Raw genomic sequence first — 21,951 nt, 5'->3', positions numbered from 1 at the left:
ACTTTTTCAAATATTTAACTTTTTCTGATTTTTTTCAGCTTTATAATGGGTGTGTATTGCGTCTAACGAGCAGAGCTAGAGTGGTGTCAGAGTGGAGAGAGGCAAAAAAACATTCTAGAGTTTTTCTGGCTAAACTGTCAGCACGGCCACAAATTAAACTCTAGACAAATTATTTTCTCCAGTTTTGTAGCCACACTTGTCTTCTGGCTAAAATTCTGGTCAAAAATGCAAAGAGACTTAGATAATAATTTAAAATATTTTTTAAATGCAGCCAGGGAGCTCTCTGCTCTCATTCAGCCGAATGCATTTTTTTCACATCAGCAGGAGAAGGAGCTCAACTTTGTAACTTGCTGTTAAGTGATTTTTAATTCATTTTAATTCACCAAAAAATAGTCACAGGTCACAAAAAGTCCTCTTCTTACTTGGTGTGGCTAATCTATACTAATTTCTCTTTATTTTAAGCATCATTGAAAAATCTCACATTCATCAAAGTCTCAACCTCTCTTCTTCACAACTCCACTGTAGTGTAGGGGTTAGGGTGGCTGCTTGCCAACCCTAAGGTTACTGGTTCGAATCCAAGGGAAGAACTCTTGTTATGTTATGTTGAATTCTGCTCTCCTCCCCCGCCTTCAATTGGTTACAGGTGTTTGTTATCTCCTTGATTACTCATACCAGTTTGCAGCACATCATCACATTACAATGAATGACAACAGTGTTGAAAGCAGTGTGCTCTCTGTAGCCGAGTGGCAGAGTAAAGGTTTAGTGATCATATGGTCATGGGTTCAATTCCTGCCTCAGTCATTTCACATCATTGCTTGACTTTTGATTCCAATTATTCAGCTGTCATTGGACAGTCTTTGATTCCTCATAGTATAAAGCTCATTGTAACTCAGGTTCTCTGTGGCCATATGGTTAGTGTGTTAGGTGTTGTGCTATTTCAACAATTCATATATCAAAACGTGCAGCTTTTTTTGAACTTTATCGGCATTACTTTTCTCTTTTTAACTATTTATACTTTTTAAAATATTTAACTTTTTCTGCAAATTAAACTCTAGACAAATTATTTTCTCCAGTTTTGTAGCCACACTTGTCTTCTGGCTAAAATTCTGGTCAAAAATGCAAAGAGACTTAGATAATAATTTAAAATATTTTTTAAATGCAGCCAGGGAGCTCTTTGCTCTCATTCAGCCCAATGCTGAGAGTTCTCCACAACTCTGTCTGTAGTCCAGTTGGTAAGGTGGCCGCTTGCCAACCCCAAGGTCACTAGTTCGAATCCAGGCTGAGCAATCTTGTTATGTGATGTTGAATTCTGCTCCCCTCCCCCACCCTCAATTGGTTACAGGTGTTCGTTAAGAGACGCATTAATTGCTTCTGCCACCGTTTGCAGCACATCATCACATTACAATGGCAACATGCTTATGTCTGTGCTCTCTGTGGCGAAGTGGCAGAGTAAAGGTTTATTGATCATGAGGTCATGGGTTCGATTCCTTACTTTTTTTTTTAAGCAGAAGCCAGTGATCCTCTTATCAAAGGTTTTCTTTACCCCTCACATACTGTCTCTGTCTGTAGCCTAGTGGTTAGCTTGCTGGTCTGGAGACCTGAAGGTTGCTGGTTCAAATCTTGCCTCAACAACAATTATAGTGAATTATTTTCCCAGTTGTCCTCTGTTGACTTCTGATAACTTGCTTCATGTTGAAACTGCTGCTCTCAGCCTGAAATTCACAGAAATTTTCATTCTAAGTCATTCAAGCTTGACTCTCAAGCTTTCTTGATGTTGACAGTGTGCAGATCATTAACTCATTGAGTGCCGCGCTCCTTTCCAAAGTTTTAGTCAAGTGTACCGGCAAATTAGACCATATTTGACTTTTTATTTTAGAGCCATAGTGTATTCTATATTATTGCCACCAACACATACTGTGGCTCATTTGAAAGGTTTAACTTTATCCTTCAAATGGCCACAAACCGTTTGTTTCTACGTGCCTCCGTTCCTGAGAAAAGTCAAGCTAAACATGGCTGGGTTTCACCAAAATCCCTCCTTTTTTTCTAGAAAAGGAGATAGAGCGTCTTTTATGAAAGCTGCTCTGTTTGTGCCTGTCGCTCTTCTCACACTCGCATTTCTGGATCAAAGGGCTCGTATAAGATAAATATACACAACAATTGTTGTTCTATTCACAAAACCACCATCGGGGGCGGGGGGGGCGCCACTAAACAACAATAACACAGACGCACCGTGCCGTGTCACAGCCTCTCGCCGCGGAACGTGAGGCTCTGCCGGCCACAGCGGCTCGCGAACACCGGTCCCGCCGGTGGTCGCGGTCCGTCTGTGGTACGGGTCGGTGGTGCCGGTCTGCTTTGGTCCAGAGACCATCAGATTTTACCGCGGGAGGACTTTGGGGAGGACACGGTGTTGCTCCAGATGAAGACCGGGCGGGACAGTGGGCTGAGAGCTTCCTGGTTCAGCTCCCAGCTGCTGCAGCCTCGCGGGTGAGAGCAGAGCAGCAGCGGCGCAGCTGCGCTGCATCTGCATGCAGAACTCCGTTTGCAGAAGCTGAGTTATGATAAAAACTTCCAGATCATGAGCTGTCATGTGACTTTGATCGTCATCTATTTCAGTTCTCCTCGTCGTAGAGTCCCCAAATTTACATATAATGTGTATTAAAGTGTCTATTTTCATAATTTAAAAAAAAAGCAAAAAACGAAAAATTTCGTTTTTGGCACTCAACGCATGGGAACGAAAAACGAGAAATTACGTGGTTGGCACTCAATGAGTTAACAGACAACAGTCTCTGCAACTGTGTGTTCACTGTGGCCTAGAGGCAGAGTGGAAGTCTAATGACCATGAGGTTGTGGGTTCGATTCCAACCTTGGTCAAACATTTGTATGGTGATCACTGCTTGCACTATTTGCTAATTCTGCAACAGCGTTCAGTTGCTATCAGCAGTCACACCATTTCCATTCTTGGAAATGCTTTTTCTAGTTGGAATCAAAAGTCAAGCAATGATGTGAAATGTCTGAGGCAGGAATCGAACCCATGACCATATGATCACTAAGCCTTGTACTCTGCCACTCGGCTACAGAGAGCACACTGCTTTCAAGACTGTTGTCATTCATTGTAATGTGATGATGTGCTGCAAACTGGTATGAGTAATCAAGGAGATAACAAACACCTGTAACCAATTGAAGGCGGGGGAGGAGAGCAGAATTCAACTTAACATAACAAGAGTTCTTCCCTTGGATTCAAACCAGTGACCTTAGGGTTGGCAAGCGGCCACCCTACCCCCTACACTACAGTGGAGTTGTGGAGAAGAGAGGTTGAGACTTTGATGAATGTGAGATTTTTCAATGATGCTTAAAAAAAAAAGAAATGAGTATAAATTAGCCACACCAAGTAAGTAGAGGACTTTTTTGTGACCTGTGACTATTTTTTGGTGAATTAAAATGAATTAAAAATCACTTAACAGCAAGTTACAAAGTTGAGCTCCTTCTCCTGCTGCTATGACAAAAATGCATTGGGCTGAATGAGAGCAGAGAGCTCCCTGGCTGCATTTAAAAAATATTTTAAGTTATTATCTAAGTCTCTTTGCATTTTTGACCAGAATTTTAGCCAGAAGACAAGTGTGGCTACAAAACTGGAGAAAATAATTTGTCTAGAGTTTAATTTGTGGCCGTGCTGACAGTTTAGCCAGAAAAACTCCAGAATGTTTTTTTGCCTCTCTCCACTCTGACACCACTCTAGCTCTGCTCGTTAGACGCAATACACACCCATTATAAAGCTGAAAAAAATCAGAAAAAGTTAAATATTTGAAAAAGTATAAATAGTTAAAAAGAGAAAAGTAATGCCGATAAAGTTCAAAAAAAGCTGCACGTTTTGATATATGAATTGTTGAAATAGCACAAAGTATGACTAGAAAACTAACTAGAAAAAGCATTTCCAAGAATGGAAATGGTGTGACTGCTGAAAGCAGCTGAACGCTGTTGCAGAATTAGCAAATAGTGCTAGCAGTGATCACCATACAAATGTTTGACCAAAGTCGGAATCGAACCCACAACCTCATGGTCAGTAGACTTTCACTCTGCCTCTAGGCCACAGTGCACACACAGTTGCAGAGACTGTTGTCTGTTAATGATCTGCACTCTGTCTCACTCTGAAGTTAACGAGCCCAAGGCTGCACCTGTTGGAAACACTGTCAACATCAAGAAAGCTTGAGAGTCAAGCTTGAATGACTTAGAATGAAAATTTCTGTGAATTTCAGGCTGAGAGCAGCAGTTTCAACATGAAGCAAGTTATCAGAAAGTCAACAGAGGACGACTGGGAAAATAATTCACTATAATTGTTGTTGAGGCAAGATTTGAACCTGCAACCTTCAGGTCTCCACACCAGCAAGCTAACCACTAGGCTACAGACAGAGACAGTATGTGAGGGGTAAAGAAAACCTTTGATAAGAGGATCACTGGCTTCTGCTTAAAAAAAAAAGTAAGGAATCGAACCCATGACCTCATGATCAATAAACCTTTACTCTGCCACTTCGCCACAGAGAGCACAGACATAAGCATGTTGCCATTGTAATGTGATGATGTGCTGCAAACGGTGGCAGAAGCAATTAATGCGTCTCTTAACGAACACCTGTAACCAATTGAGGGTGGGGGAGGGGAGCAGAATTCAACATCACATAACAAGATTGCTCAGCCTGGATTCGAACTAGTGACCTTGGGGTTGGCAAGCGGCCACCTTACCAACTGGACTACAGACAGAGTTGTGGAGAACTCTCAGCATTGGGCTGAATGAGAGCAGAGAGCTCCCTGGCTGCATTTAAAAAATATTTTAAATTATTATCTAAGTCTCTTTGCATTTTTGACCAGAATTTTAGCCAGAAGACAAGTGTGGCTACAAAACTGGAGAAAATAATTTGTCTAGAGTTTAATTTGTGGCCGTGCTGACAGTTTAGCCAGAAAAACTCTAGAATGTTTTTTTTGCCTCTCTCCACTCTAGCACCACTCTAGCTCTGCTCGTTAGACGCAATACACACACATTATAAAGCTGAAAAAAATCAGAAAAAGTTAAATATTTTAAAAAGTATAAATAGTTAAAAAGAGAAAAGTAATGCCGATAAAGTCCAGAAAAAGCTGCACGTTTTGATATATGAATTGTTGAAATAGCACAAAGTATGAAGGACTAGAAGAAGACCGCAAAAAGGCGGAAGAAAATGGCCGAACAGAAGAACAATAGTGTGACTGCTTCAGCAGTCACACTAATAAAAATAAAAAAAGAGAATAAAGAAAATGGCCGAACAGAATAACAATAGTGTGAATGCTGGAAGCATTCACACTAATAAAAGAGAATAAAGATTTGAACTAGAAAAAGCATTTCCAAGAATGGAAATGGTGTGACTGCTGACAGCAACTGAACGCTGTTGCAGAATTAGCAAATAGTGCAAGCTGTGATCACCATACAAATGTTTGACCAAGGTCAGAATCGAACCCACATCCTCATGGTCATTAGACTCCCACTCTGCCTCTAGGCCACAGTGCACACACAGTTGCAGAGACTGTTGTCTGTTAATGATCTGCACACTGTCAACATCAAGAAAGCTTGAGAGTCAAGCTTGAATGACTTAGAATGAAAATGTCTGTGAATTTCAGGCTGAGCACTAACCATATGGCCACAGAGAACCTGAGTTACAATGAGCTTTATACTATGAGGAATCAAAGACTGTCCAATGACAGCTGAATAATTGGAATCAAAAGTCAAGCAATGAAGTGAAAAGACTGAGGCAGGAATCGAACCCATGACCATATGATCACTAAACCTTTACTCTGCCACTCGGCTACAGAGAGCACACTGCTTTCAAAACTGTTGTCATTCATTGTAATGTGATGATGTGCTGCAAACTGGTATGAGTAATCAAGGAGATAACAAACACCTGTAACCAATTGAAGGCGGGGGAGGAGAGCAGAATTCAACATAACATAACAAGAGTTCTTCCCTTGGATTCGAACCAGTGACCTTAGGGTTGGCAAGCAGTTACCCTAACCCCTACACTACAGTGGAGTTGTGAAGAAGAGAGGTTGAGACTTTGATGAATGTGAGATTTTTTGTGAAAAAGTTAAATATTTGAAAAAGTATAAATAGTTAAAAAGAGAAAAGTAATGCCGATAAAGTTCAAAAAAAGCTGCACGTTTTGATATATGAATTGTTGAAATAGCACAAAGTATGAAGGACTAGAAGAAGACCGTAAAAAGGCGGAAGAAAATGGCCAAACAGAAGAACAATAGTGTGACTGCTTCAGCAGTCACACTAATAACAATAGTGTGAATGCTTCCAGCATTCACACTAATAAAAGAGAATAATGATTTGAATAACAATAGTGTGAATGCTTCCAGCATTCACACTAATAACTAGGAAAAAATCCACACAATAACAGCTGCAGCTATTTCATAGCTGTTGGGACCAGTGCCCGGTGCGATTGCCCGCGGCCCTAATTCCTAGGAATACAATAGTGTCCTGGCAGCTGCGCTGCCCGGACCCTAATAAAGATTTGAATCACAATAGTGTGAATGCTTTCAGCATTCACCCTAATAATAATAATAAGTTTATTTGAAAACAGGGACAGTGCACATTAATCACATCACTGTAAATGCGCCAGAATTAGCCAAGAAGCTATTTTTCATCTGTAGTCCCCAGACGGATGTTAAAAAGTCACCCTAAAAACAGAATATGAATATGATTAAAATTACAAAGTTAGCCAAGGCAATCTACAAACATGCACAGATAATTAAAGCTAACAAACCTACTGCTATGACTATAGAGGTATATAGGTTCCTAAAGTGAAGTAATAAGTGAATTCCATTGAACGTTTGAAGAAATGTCCTTGAAGAGTTCCATCAGCCATCGGGTTTAAATGAATGTGACGGACATACAGACAAAATAAAAACATAACCCCCTCACGTAAGCGCTCAGAACAGCGCGCAACAGCACCAACCACACGATGAAATAATCTGCTGGTCATTAACTCACCTTGATGAATTTCTCTGCAGCCTGACGAGACTCACTGAGCGGCTGTGCTGTCAGAAAGGCCTCCGTGTGATCTGAGTGGGAAACACAGAGGAAAATGATGGAAAACATGTCAACTTCACACAGCGAACAGTTTTTGTTGCTCCCGCTTAAGAAGAGAGTGTTCAGTTCCTTTATTCACTCACTGTGTCGGGCACTTGTTCTCTGTAAAAGTAATTTAATTTCTCATATCTGTTCATCTTTTTAATTTCATTCGGTCAAATGAATACCATTGACTGTCACCTCCAACGTTAGCTTCCACTTTAATAGAGAGAGCTGTAGTCGTATCTTGTCTTTTGTCTCTTTTAAAGCAGTACTAAAGAACTTTCAGTTTTGGTTGAGTTTGGCGGTGCCTGTGGACCAAAGCGGTAGTGTTTTGCCTGAAGAAAGACTCCATTTCCCATGAACACTAGCGTGAAGCCCTGTAAATATCCTGCATTAAAATTAACAGAAGACATCAAAACTAAGTTTCTGTTTCCAGTGGATCATTTCAAAGTGAAAACACAAACATAATCCATTGCTAAAGTGCCGTTTTGCCTGTTCCCTCCTTGTTGTCACTCGCAAAAGTGAAAGTGAAACTTAAGTGAGAGCAGGGTTCCTACCATGCTCCTCAAAGCTGCTTAGTGCCAGAGAAAGAGATACAGACCCCCTCAGACCACGACAGAGGTGTCATTCAACTTGTTGTAAGTCGATGTATCATCACAAAAGTTATGAAAATATTTTATGAAGGTTGAAAAGTTCCTTAGTGTTGGTTTAAGTTTTATCACAATGTGCATAGGACCGACCTGTGCCAAATGAAACAACGTTGACTTTGAGGCTTTGGCCGAGGGCTCTGAGGACCTGGAGGGCGACTCCCTGGGCCATGTGCAGAGACTCTCCCCTCATGGACTCAGACGTGTCCAGCAAGAGGACGACTTCATCGTCCGCAGAGCCGGAGTTGACGTCAAAGTCTGGGTAGAAAACCAACATGCAGGCCTAGAGGAGAGAGGAGTGGATTCAAATCTAAAAAGAACAAGATGTGACTGTGTGTGATAGAGAGAGGAGGAAGAGGTCTGACAAACCGACAGGCCGACTGACCTGGCTGTCCTTGTCAGGGTGTTTCTCCACCCACATCCTGGGCAGGTGGACGTCAGACAGAGTGATTGACAGCTGGAAACCTTCTGCACCCATGACCTCTCCCTGCAGTACACTCACTACTGCCTTGCAGTCTGTGTTCTATGGGACCACAAACACAGAGGGAGAGAGACTGAGAAAAGAAAAAACAACCTGATCTTACAACACAGAAAAACACATATTATTGAAGAAGGTTGTACAAAGTGTCTTTATATGAAAACGGCAGTATTTCCTTTATTTATTTTGAATGTTAATATTTTCATTTCATTTTTGTTTTATTTCCAAATTGCGAAACAAGAAACCAACCATAGTGAAACTAATATTAAATCTTGTAGACTTTAATGTGAGAGACAGAGGAAATATCTGACATCCATGTAAGAAAGTGCATCATCATCATCATCATCATCATCATCATCATCATCATCATCATCATCATCATCATCATCATCATCATCATCATCACGTTACCTTCATCTTGACTTTGAGTGATGCACTGCAGTTTGGTGATTTTATAGGGCATCTCAATCGACATCATCATTGAACTAGCAGTGTGGAGCCACTCATGTACTATGACATAAAAGCTAACGTCCACATATTTCCTTTATACTACCACATTAAATCAGTGACGCAGGAATCACATCAACCCAAAAATCAGTATATAACTGCTCAAAAACAAAATAGACTGTTGATGCCAAGGAAAGGACCGACCCTATATAGATTGATATCTCAGGTTTTATTTAAGCTTTAAATGCAAATATCAAAATTTTAAATAAATAAATAAACGGCATGTACATCAAAGAAGAATAGCAGCTTATTGCCTAAAAAAAATTACATTCTTAAGTGTGACACTGTGTAAAAAAATAACGAGTACAACAATCTGATGCTTGGAGACAGGCGCTGTGTCTTAATTTGAATACTTCCATGAGCACACTGCCATGTAGTATACTACTTACTTCTGTTGTGCACAAATTTTGATGGTAGTCTAGTCTTGTATCAGATCGAATACTGTTGTTGTGCCCCTACCGGAACTAATGATCGCAACGGTTGCCAATGTTTTCTTTTTTTGTGTACCGCTATTCTCGCTCGTCAACACATCTACAGGCTTCTTCTTTTTTGCTTGTGCACCACCTGTTTAATGCGAGGTAGAGATTACGCCACGGGGTACTTACAGTACACTGCATTTTGATATACTTATCAACTGAGACGCACTCACACTTAAAATACTTGGTTTAAGTATGGAAGTATTCAAATTGAGCCACAGCAAGGGTTCTGTCTGTGGGTCCAGCTTCTCCTCACCTGTGTGGTCTGGTTGAGCGCTGCACTCTCCTGCCACGGGGCCACGCTGCCAGGCAGGGAGAAGAGAATCCCCCCGTCCCTGACCACCAGCTCAGACACGTAGGTCACTTTGATGAGGACGGTGGCGCCGGGCGGCAGGTTGCCCACGCTGATGGTGAACACGTCCTGCAAGCCAGCACGAAAGAAAAAAAAAAAGAATGAAAAATGCATTAAAAGGGCCGTTAATATTTAGAGCTTGAATCAGCATGGTGTTGTGTTCAGGTGACTTACAGGAGCATCCTGGTCCATGAGGTACGTTCCATGACCTTGCTCTATAGCTCGCCTGTACTCCTTATGAGCCGTCTCCTTCTCCTTCACCTGAGAACCACAGAGACACACACATAGAAACACAGACACAGGGTTAAACTGGTTTTCATGATTCCCCTTCATGCTGCTTACATCCTTTGTGATGCAACAGTGGGTGAATTTAATGCATGGTATTATATAGGCCTACAGAATATGAGTGTGATGACACTGTTTGACTTGACTTGTTTTCAGTTTAGTTTATTTCGGTCTTTGGTTTGACACAGCACCTCATTGTGTAATAGAAATTACAACTCCACATAAATACAGCAGCTAGACAAGGCCCGGAGAAGATGACAAAACGAAAATAAGCAAATCAAAAAAAACAAATTGCGATTGCAAGAAAAACAAATAAGCAGATATTTAAGTGAACATATTAACCATGCAGTTCCTGAGTTCTGCTTTAATAGGTACCCTGCAACACTGAATAGAATAGAAAAAAATATTTGAGCATACGTTTACTGAAGAAATTGCGCATGAAAAATCAATCAATTAAACAGAAAGTAAATTTAACCCTCTCTTTCCTTCTCTCCTTAATCATTGCATTTTAGGCGACCTTTTGCGATGTATTCTTGGCACATGTTCATATCACGATGATGATGAAAATACGATTAATCCGTCAGTCATAGTATATTACAATGACGGATTGAAAAAGTACTAATATTCTATAGATGCACACAGAACAAACTTTAAACAACACAGCCTCACTCAGTAAATCTGCTCCACATGCAGCTGAACACACAGACTGACATCATTATTTGTTAGTTGTCAGTCAAACCAGTCATGCTGTCGTGTTTGTTTATGTCGGCGACGTGCGGAGACGTTAGCAGCTTCTCTGATGACGGCAAGGAAATAAACTAGACTTTTCAGACAAAAAGAAAACAAGTTGCCATGGTTACAGAGGGTCCCATGATTTTGTCTGTTTGTTTACATTTTTGGAGAAGTGTACTGAATTATCTATTTTAAGTTCCTGTTTGTTTTGCATCTCTGAGGAACTGTGACTTCTTTTTTCTCTGATTCATCATATTTATGACTCTGATAATTGAGGAAGATCAGTTTAGCCATTGAGATAATACAGATGCAAACTGCACTGAACTTTTTCACGTTCCTTTTTTATCAGCAAATGAATAATGATGAAGACATTAGACAATACAGAAATACCTCAACTGGAGATTTAAAAAAGGTGAGTTACCTTTCCCATTGATGAAAGCCTCAAATCCACACACGGCTGCAGAGTCATCCAGAGGGAAGACACACTTTGCCTCGATGGGCACAGAGCTTGTGTTGGTGTATTTCTGGAAAATGATGACCTGCAGGTTGAAAGAGAAGACAAACTCTGGTTAGGTTTTATATCCATCCCTCAGTTCACAGGGCTGTTATCAAAATGAATGAAGAAATGAAGAAAACCCAACCTGTGAGAGCAGATCCATCAGTTTACACTTCACATGGACGGCCTGCAGGGGGAGCTGCTGGCCTGAGCTGTCCAACAGTCCCGCCGTCACGTCCTCCAGAGGGTTTTTAACCTTTTCATCCCCCTCATCCAAATCCAGGCTGGCTGCTGGGTCACGACAACACGGGACATGAGAAAAAATATCAGACTGCAGTTACATGAACACAATGGCAGTAAATTTAAATACATGTAAAACCAAGTATTTAATGAAATGAATATGGAAATAAAACCAGGGTCTGGTTTACTGAAGTGGTTCTCACTGCCAAAACAAAACATCAGCACTGCAAGACTCAAAACAAGAAGAATTTTGTCTCTATTGCTTCCTCAACACTCTCACAGTTACTAGTTCTGCTCAGTGGATTTAGTATTGCAGTATTTACAGTTAAGCCGAGTACAATGGAGAACTGTATATTCAGTTATTTGGTAAAAAAGGAAAGATTTAATCTCAATCATAAAAACTGTGACATCTTCATGTTTCAGAAAAGCCTCAGGAGCAGTTGGGCACTCACCCAGATCAGAGGGAGGTGGACACGGCTCGGCGGAGGTGTTGATGGTCGGACTGAAATCCCTCAGCTTGTCTCCCTCCATGCTGAACCCAACCACGTACTTCAGTTTGACTTGGTCAGGACTGTACACCACATACTCATCATCCTGGAGCACAGGCAGAACCACACGTCACACACACAAGTCCACACAGTAACAGACAGTATAGATGTGTTCAGGCTGAAGGAGGTTAAGTCAAATGTGACATTCACGGTGCGACCACAATCTGACCATGACCCTTTGCTGCCAGAGGAAATTTACAAACAAGACAATTTTCACAAATATTAGCTTTAATGAACTGGAACTCAGCAAATTAAAAAAGCTTGTCACAGCTAATCTGTGTCTCATATTAGGGACGAAATCAGATTTGGGACAGCTCAGAGGTCTATCCATTAATCTATTTATCACACACACACACACAAACTCTACCTCAAACTCAGAGTGAGTGTTAGGGCGGCGGCCGACTCCGTGCACACTGTGGTGTCCCTCAGGGGCTTCGGTTAGCGTGAAGTCTCTTTGGTGGACGTCCTTGCAGCTTCCCAACGCCACGTCGCACACCAACAGCAGCCGAGAGCCGTCGGTCACGCTGCACCTGGAGTATTTCAGACTGCTGCTGTCGAGGGGGAGGGCATGGAGGATGAGAGAGGGGCTTTTTGTAAAAGATGTTCCATGTTTATTTAGCAAGTTTTGCTCTTACTTTGATCAAGTGGATAAATTAAGAACAAGTTTTTGTTAGGTTCTTATGTCGGTGTAGCATTGTGTTGTCTGCTAAAACAGCACTAACCAAACGCATCGGTGAAGTAGATTCCACTGCCCAGATTACCGATGTCTGTTCTCTCAATCCCATGATGCTCCACTCCAACACGAGGCAACAACAGACCACTGACGTGAGAGTAAAAGTCAGGGTTAGAAAATAAATGTTCAAGAAATATAAGTTTTTAAGGTCCTCTGTCCTCTGTGAGGCTTTGATACTTTCACAGTATTAACCAGAGTCCCCCATTTGGGGGACTTGAAGACATGCATAACAATAACAGAGCCCCCACTGCACTGATTATGAAAGAATATGGTCATATTATATGTCAAATTAAACAGCAGAAGCTGGGCTTACAACGTGTAAAAAACCATGTTTATATGACCCAAACACAGCCCAAACACTACTCAAACAAACAACTAGACATCAAACTTCATGAAGCACCTCTGTGTGGACCCAGTCGCCACATTTCTGGCTCGTATACTACTGTACATTATGCAAAACACATCAGCGACCTCTCATCTGAACGTAAACATTGGGGCGTTCCCCAACAACCGCGGCTAACACAGCAGCTAGCTGCAGCACGGCAGAGGGAGAAGCCAACAACGAGCAAAGTCGAGCAAAACCAGACGCTGCGTGGCCAAAACATGGTCGTACATTTCCTCTTACCTTTGCTGTTTTGCCGTGAAAAGGTTGTGTTATGGGTAAATCCACAATATTTCCAGTTGAACTCTGCCTAGTGTTTACATCTGAATCAGCCTGACCGCAATCCGACGGGCTTTAGGACCCGGCGGGGAAGCCTGCACGGAGCGCACACAACCCCACGTTGGCCTGCACGAGGATCTGCTGATCTGATTGGTTCATGGCTGGCACATGGCTGCCAGTGCGGCCAATCACATCGACGTGGGTCTAGCGTCATTCTATGCTCTCTAATTAGAGTGCCTATCATGGATGTATTATAGTCTAGTAGGAAGGAAGGGGTCCCAATGTCCCCGAGACAAACATTTTTGAAACATGGTTTCTACTTAAGATTTTTGCTTGTTGCCCTGGACAACTAATGTCCCATGGGTGTTTTTTGGCGGCCATTTTGAATTTATGTCCGCACGAATGGCGAAAACGCCAATTTTCATAACTCCTAAACCAGACATCATGCAAAGACAAATGAACACACTTTTTCTGATAATTTTAACACCAGGAATCAAATGAAAAGGTCACCGAGATGATAAAACCACTCCTTATCAGAGAAAAATGAACTCCAAATAGTATTTTTGTATAAATTACTCAAAAAAAGTTCGGAAATGTTTTTTCAGTCCATAATTTCTCCCTTTTAATAACTCTGGTTGGTGTTGTCTTTTAGACCGATAGAAAGCCGGATTAGTCACGTTCCCAACGAGGTACAACTTGTAAGGATTGTGCATTCATGGAAAGCGCAACAAAGCTAAACGTGTGGGAGCGACCAATTTAGAATTCTGAGAATTTCACACCAATAAAACGCCATTTTTCATAACTCCTAAACCAGACATCACACAAAGACGAATGAACACACTATTTCTGAATATTTTGACACCAGAAATCAAATGAAAAGGTCACTGAGACGGTAGAACCACTCTTTATCAGAGAAAAATGAACTCTTGTGTATTATTTTAGTACTCAAAAAAAGTTCGGAAATGGGTTGGGAAATGTTTTTTCAGTCCATAATTTCTCCCTTTTAATAACTCCGGTTGGTGCTGTCTTTTAGACCGATGGAAAGCCTGATTACTCACCTTTCCAACGAGGTACAACTTGTAAGGGTTGTGCATTCATGGAATGGGCGACAAAACTATACGTGTTGGAGCGACCAATGGAATTCTTAGAATTTCAATACGCCAATTTTCATAACTCCTAAACCAGACATGATACAAAGACAAATGAACACACTTTTTCTGATAATATTGACACCAGGAATCAAATGGAAAGGTCACCGAGATGGTAAAACCACTCTTTGTCAGAGAAAAATAAACTCTAAGTAATATTATAGCAAATAATAGCTACTACCTAATTGACAGCTAAAACAGGTTCAGGGTTCCTATACACAAGTATGGAAAGTATGAAAATATATGGAATTTGATTATATACATTCCCAGGTCTGGAAAAGTATGGAAAATGGAAACTATTATATTTATCTTAATACATATCTTGGTCTTATCTAAAGTTGGGTTAATCTGTCAAAAAATACGTCATGAAGAGGAAAAAAAAAACATATATAAGTCGCACCGGTCTATAAGCCGCATTTATTTTTCAAACATTTAATTAACAGTTGGGTCTCATATAACTGCCAGGGCTTTGTGTACACAAACAAATAAAGGCCAGCACCAAATAGCCTACTACAGGCCAGGTCAAAAAAAGAAAGAAAAACAACTCTGTCACCTGGAACAAACTGGTGAGGATATGATCAGAAACTCTTTGTGGACTGTCTGTGAAGATTGACGGGAGTGAAGCCGACCTCTCCTCTGCTTCAGAGAGGGACAGCCTTGCACTGTCGGACCTGGGTCTCTGCTCCGTGTAGGAGCCCGGTCAGGACTGGAGCAGAGACCAAAGACGGACCGCAGAACACGCTGTGAAATACTCTGAATTGACTTGAATGGGAGTGAAGCGCTACAGTGCAACGGAGACAGAGACCCAGGTCCGACAGCGCAGCGAGGATAACAGCACATGAGGAAGATGAAGATGAGCTACTGAATGAGTAAGAATTTAGAAATAAAAGCCTCCCTGCCCTCTTGTGGTCATAGATGACATAGTGTATATTTTTTGATGTATAGGCCTAAGTTGTTTCTAAATATAGGTCGCATGGCCAGCCAAACTACTAAAAAAAGCGCAATTTACAGTCTGGAAAATATGGTAGCTAGCTACTATCTCCTGGAAATTACTTGGTGACATCCATTTTGGCAGGGAGGGAGGCAGGTGAGCAAAGTCCACTCTTGACTTGCAGTAATTGTTCTCCTCATTGCCCAGAAAGAGTTTGAAGTTGGCTTCATCTGGTCTAGTATCTGCAGGCAGATTTCTCCAAATGTGTGAGGTAGAGTTGTGAGAGCATGAAAGAGGGCATTCCCATCTTGGATGAAGATGACATCCTTGGGGTAGGGTACTACTTCATCAGTGTTTTCATGTAAGAGGAAGGCAACATGCTGGCTTTGTTGGTCTTGGCAAAGAACCCTTTTCCAATGACTCCTACCAACAAGACTCCATCAAGGGACAGGAAAGGCTGGTGTATGGCTTCTCGGAGAAGTTTATAGTGCAGGGTACAGCTACAAAGAAGCCCCAGGACTTCGAACTCTTTCTGGGCAATGAGGAGAACAAGAAGCAGCTCTGCCAGTTGATGCTCAAGGTCTGGGGGAGTAAGGGGGCAGCATCTTGGCTGATGAAGTGTGAAACAGCTACTCTCATCATGGAGGGAAGAGCTCATCAGCTAATATCATCAGGAGGAGAAGTAAGTTCATTGGTCCATACCTAGGATAGGTCACCTTTTTCTGCCAAGCTATCGTATCATGTATTTTGTGCTATTTCAGGTTGTGGTCACTGAGATCCATGCTCCCCGCTCTAACCAGGAGGAGCCTGCCAGCCGGGTGGTCCTCTACCCACGTCATGCTATCAAGCTGGGTGTATTGGCCGCTTGATTTCATTTTATTTTCTGAGGTCCTTATGGGAGGAGATAAAGGGGACGGTGGGCACAGCCAGAGAGTGAAGCGCAGGTGATATAGATTGAGTACTGATTTTTGTCTTTGTTCAGAATCAGCAGGAGCGTCACGCCACATCTTTTGATCGTGAGTTAACATTTTTGAGATTTAAGTCTGCAATAGTGAGGACCCCAGACACTGACATCTTTGTCATCCTCCTTCACCACGCTCACACCATCAGCTTCACTGTCTTCATTGACATTGGTACGGACAAGCACCATCAGCTGATCAACGTGACAGAACAATTTACAAGTCACATAGTAAACTATCACAACTATCACAATTAGTCTGGAGCTTTTCAATTAAAGCTGAAGTAAGTGGAATGTTTGTGTTAATATAAGTCTTCAATAGTTATATCTTCCGACGGCAATCACTTATACAGAGTGTTTGGTCCGAAACACGGGTCTGTCAGTCACTCTGCTCTGCTGTAAGCCGAGGAGAAAACTTCTTGTATACTTCCTTGTATCCTACAACCTTTATCCAATGAGGAGAGAGAACGGCATGAAGGGCTGTGTGTGCAGCCAAGGGATGCGCGTGAGTGTGGTGACGTAGGGACGAGGACCAATAGATCCATGACGAGGGCGGGGGCTGCTAACTCCATTGGCTGACAAGAAGTTAGCCAAAACGACCAGATCGCTTACTTCTCCTTTAAGGTAAAAATGTAGCATAGCCATGGGAGAAATCCTGTTTAGCTCCTCTTTAAGGGCAGAGGCAAGGTGGCCCCACTCAAAAAGCTCCAAAAGAACCCCAAATTCCAAAGGGCCTTCAGGTTGGTGGATTATTGTTTTATATTTTTGAATTTGGTATGGTATTTGGTACACTTAAAAAGGGAAAACCTATTATCCCAACAATCTTTTTACAGTCAGCTGGGTGATAAGTCGAAGGTCAAACCAGAAGTGCAGGAGCAGCTGGAGGGCTTCACATGTCTGATGTATGGCCAATCACATCTAACATCTGTGAACCTGGCCAGGACGAAGATCCGAAAGAAAATAGTGGGCAAATTGGACAGATTGATGATGAGATGGACAAAGATAATGGCCATACTTTCCATACTTTTTATTTTTATGTGAGTAATTAGATGTGTATGATGTAAATAAGTTATGCAATTAATCGATTGTTTTCATTATTCTGAATTTGTATACAATTATGTCACCAAATAATTTCCAGGAGATTGTAGAAAGGTACAGTAGCGCCGCATACTAAATAATTAACCCAAATAACTAAGACCAAACCCAGATAAGCATTAAGAGATAAATATATTTCCATATAATAGTTTCCATTTTCCATACTTTTCCAGACCTGGGAATGTATATAATCAAATTCCATATATTTTCATACTTTCCATACTTGTGTATAGGAACCCTGTGTAACGAACAGGCTTGGAGACTCAAGTGCAGAGATCAAACACACACTTTATTACAGGACGAGCAGAGGTCATTCACAAATAGGCAGTCCACGGGGCGAAAGTACAAGCAAGGGCTAGACAAAGGCAGAGTCAAAAACTGTCCAAAAGGTCCAAAAACCACAGGCAAAAGTATCAAACAGGGCAAGGCAAGAGCAGGGTCAAAAATACTGGCAAGAGGTCAAACACGAGTATACATACACTTGAAGAACGTGCGAGAGCTGGGAACCGAGGAACCTTGACAATCTGGCAAGGTAGGTATGGAACACTAGGTGTATAAGTACTGAGTGGATGATTAGTGATGGCAAACAGGTGTGGCTGAAAACTGGCGGGAAACTTGACAGGAAGTGGGAGTGAAACAAGGATGAAACAGAGCTCAACAAAATAAAACAGGAAGTGAATAAAGTCCAGAACACATCTATACTCAGTGAGCATGACACCCTGAACCTGTTTTAGCTGTCAATTAGGTAGTAGCTATTATTTGCTATAATATTACTTAGAGTTTATTTTTCTCTGACAAAGAGTGGTTTTACCATCTCGGTGACCTTTCCATTTGATTCCTGGTGTCAATATTATCAGAAAAAGTGTGTTCATTTGTCTTTGTATCATGTCTGGTTTAGGAGTTATGAAAATTGGCGTATTGAAATTCTAAGAATTCCATTGGTCGCTCCAACACGTATAGTTTTGTCGCCCATTCCATGAATGCACAACCCTTACAAGTTGTACCTCGTTGGAAAGGTGAGTAATCCGGCTTTCTATCGGTCTAAAAGACAGCACCAACCGGAGTTATTAAAAGGGAGAAATTATGGACTGAAAAAACATTTCCCAACCCATTTCCGAACTTTTTTTGAGTACTAAAATAATACACGAGAGTTCATTTTTCTCTGATAAAGAGTGGTTCTACCGTCTCAGTGACCTTTTCATTTGATTTCTGGTGTCAAAATATTCAGAAATAGTGTGTTCATTCGTCTTTGTGTGATGTCTGGTTTAGGAGTTATGAAAAATGGCGTTTTATTGGTGTGAAATTCTCAGAATTCTAAATTGGTCGCTCCCACACGTTTAGCTTTGTTGCGCTTTCCATGAATGCACAATCCTTACAAGTTGTACCTCGTTGGGAACGTGACTAATCCGGCTTTCTATCGGTCTAAAAGACAACACCAACCAGAGTTATTAAAAGGGAGAAATTATGGACTGAAAAAACATTTCCGAACTTTTTTTGAGTAATTTATACAAAAATACTATTTGGAGTTCATTTTTCTCTGATAAAGAGTGGTTTTATCATCTTGGTGACCTTTTCATTTGATTCCTGGTGTTAAAATTATCAGAAAAAGTGTGTTCATTTGTCTTTGCATGATGTCTGGTTTAGGAGTTATGAAAATTGGCGTTTTCGCCATTCGTGCGGACATAAATTCAAAATGGCCGCCAAAAAACACCCATGGGACATTAGTTGTCCCGGGCAACAAGCAAAAATCTTAAGTAGACACCTTGAGGGTCCTAAAAAACCATGTTTCAAAAATGTTTGTCTCGGGGACATTGGGACCCCTGCTTCCTACTAGACTATTATGGTGCCTATCCACCTTATTCCTAGCCCCCATGATGCTTTGCGGGAATTATGGGCGCAGCTTCCAGTGCGAACCGGAAGTAGCGTTTGTTTACGTGCTAACAGTACGCGCTAATCCACTTTCTGCGAGCGTTAGAGACATAAAACACCACCTTTTACAACTCAAACGAGACAATATCATAATACCGCTGCCTACTAATATTGTGAGGTGTGAGGACGACTTAAAAAAGTGGCCAAAGATAAAAAGATAATGTACAGTAGCATATTTAGCTACTTGTTAGCTTGGTTGCTTCAGTTGTTGAGGCAACGAGCTATCTGCTAGCTCTGGAAAGTTGCGTCATATAAGTTGAGTCCACTGCGCAGGGAACTAGAGGGCGATCGGAACGCACCCAGTCTCTCTGATCACTTGCATCGGGGCACCTTGGGCATCAGTGCACAACGCGAAAGGGCCCTGACCAAGCGTCAGTTTATGACGCGTCGGGAGTGTTGCTCCCTGACACTTCAGTCGAGCATAATCGCAGTCTGTGTGTTACAAGATCGTGTTTTATCATATCGCAGTATAATAATATATATACTGTATATAATTGCAAACTATAGGCTACTGCAAAAACATTAATCATTTAGCCCTATGTGCAAGTGACATGTAACTTTGTTTGAATGTTTTCAGTTTTTCTTTTTTTCATGTGCCCCCCCCCCCCCCCCCCCCCCAAACTCTCTGGTGCCCCCCAAGGGAGGCGCACCTCACACTTTGAAAACCCCTGCTGTAAGGTGACCTTGGGTGTCATGAAAGGCAACTCTAAATTAAATGTATTATTATTATTATTATTATTTATTTATTTTTTGGCTTTTTGCCTTTTTTTATTTGATAGACAGTCAGAGATAGACAGGAAAGGGGGAGGCAGAGAGAGGGGGAATGACATGCAGGAAAGGTCTCGAACCGGGGACGCCTGCGTTGAGGACTGTAGCCTCCACATGGGGCGGCCGCTTTAACCACTGCGCCACGCACCGCCCCAATTATTATTTATTTTTTAATTTTTTTAACAATGTTGGATGAATTTTACATTATACCACCTCATCAGGGAAGATAATCATGAAAACAAAACACAGCTGTGCCACACGATCAAACAGTGAATGCTGATGTAAAGTCCTCTGTAAAACGACTGCCGCAGTAGGTCTAGGGCTCATTTGTGAGACAGTTGTGACCCAGCTTCTGACTGTCAGCAGAGACTCCAGTCTGCAAACCTGAGCGTTACACTGAATGCTTTCAGCTTCACTGGTGTCTCACACCTGCTCCTGTGTGCCTTTTCTGTCTCTTTCTGTAAATCATATCATCAAAATGACAATTAAACAGATGTCAGCATCCACCTCCGGTGTGGAGGAGGGTACTGATGGAGGGTCTGCTGGCTCTCACCCATACAGATGATACAGATGTCACTATATCATGTTGAATAGGGTGTTTTTTTATTAATTTATTTAACAGCATTTTTCACGACTAAAATGTATATAATATAACATTTTATTTATTTATTTATACTAATGTATTTTGTTGTCCTTCATATAGTATATATAATACATAATTCCGACTACGTTACCACCAGCAACTGTTCTGCAGTGGCCTAGTGTGAACCATTGACGTTGACATAGACTCAGTCCACATTCTTATGTCCAATGATTCGAATAAGTAGAACAAGTTGAGCATTAAAACGCTGCTCCATAGCACCACCAGTGGTCTTTACCAGACCTGCTGGCCCTCACCAACACCGGTTTCATCTGGACCTGCAGAGGGACAGTGACATGTTGTTGTGTGTCTCTGTGGAAAAACATGTTTGTTTTGTGTTTATTTACATCATGCCATGTTAGATGAGTGAATGGTGTGTGAGGTTTTTGTGAAATGACAAAACAACTAATTTGTTTCCTGTTCTTACTATGTAGGCTATTTACTTATCTTTTCATATACCGTAGTAGTAATATGTTAATTAATGTAGGCCTATATGAAACATGTCTACCAGGTCTAACGTGTCTAGGTCTACCCACGACACACACACACACACACACACACACACACACACACACACACACACACACACACACACACACACACACACACACACACACACACACACACACACACACACAGGTACTGTGGAGGGTTGCGTGACTGCTCGCCGCTGTGCCCGTTTCCGCACGAGCCCCATTGGCCGTCACCGCGGTGTGGGCGGGACACGACGCTGTGACTCAGCTCTGAGTCACCGCACGACATGTCTGTCACACACACAGGCTGCTGCTGCCTTCAGGGACCGTCCGGATTTTATTTGCACTTCTTACAATAAACCCCGTGTCACATTTAACGTTCCTACCAGGAGGGAAATAGGCTAAGTTACAGAGACATCGACGTCATATGCAATGCATAGGGGCTCCATCAAGGGTGACCTGTAGAACCATGTTTACATATTTGTAGCTGTGCGCATAGCTGTTTAAGAAGTGTAAAATAGGCTAAGTGTTTAAATGGCAGCTGAATTGGCTCTAGCTCAAAGCTAGTACAAAGTGCAGCCTCGCTTCTTATCATGTTTAGCATCTAAAATCTGAACTGAATCTGGTTTGCAGGCAGGCTACGCGGTGTTGCCCACCTGTGAGCAGAGCGGCGGGTCTTCATATGCACCATTTAACTCGTGACACGTGAACGCAGCACCAGACAGGCTGATCTTTCAGGACTTCGCATTGGCCGCGAT

At 41.8% G+C, this 21,951-nt stretch overlaps 1 pseudogene across 1 annotated transcript in view; it reads right to left on the bottom strand.

Moving 5' to 3' along the window:
• The window catches only part of LOC146973961 (protein mono-ADP-ribosyltransferase PARP4-like), a 69,543-nt pseudogene extending 54,077 nt beyond the window's left edge, over positions 1-15,466 (bottom strand). The window contains exons 1-11 of the transcript XR_015037716.1: positions 15,453-15,466; positions 12,225-12,408; positions 11,762-11,903; positions 11,215-11,360; positions 10,995-11,112; positions 10,071-10,075; positions 9,731-9,817; positions 9,461-9,625; positions 8,129-8,266; positions 7,837-8,026; positions 7,016-7,086 (exon numbers count right to left, since the gene is read on the bottom strand). The product of XR_015037716.1 is annotated as a protein mono-ADP-ribosyltransferase PARP4-like (transcript). The remainder of the gene's footprint in view (positions 1-7,015; positions 7,087-7,836; positions 8,027-8,128; positions 8,267-9,460; positions 9,626-9,730; positions 9,818-10,070; positions 10,076-10,994; positions 11,113-11,214; positions 11,361-11,761; positions 11,904-12,224; positions 12,409-15,452) is intronic.
• Positions 15,467-21,951: the final 6,485 nt, after the last annotated feature.

Source organism: Trachurus japonicus, chromosome 15 (genome assembly GCF_045865225.1).
Source record: "Trachurus japonicus isolate A0001 chromosome 15, Traja_1.0".
In the NCBI taxonomy this organism is placed as follows: domain Eukaryota; kingdom Metazoa; phylum Chordata; class Actinopteri; order Carangiformes; family Carangidae; genus Trachurus; species Trachurus japonicus.
This window is presented reverse-complemented; position numbering and strand designations above follow the sequence as displayed.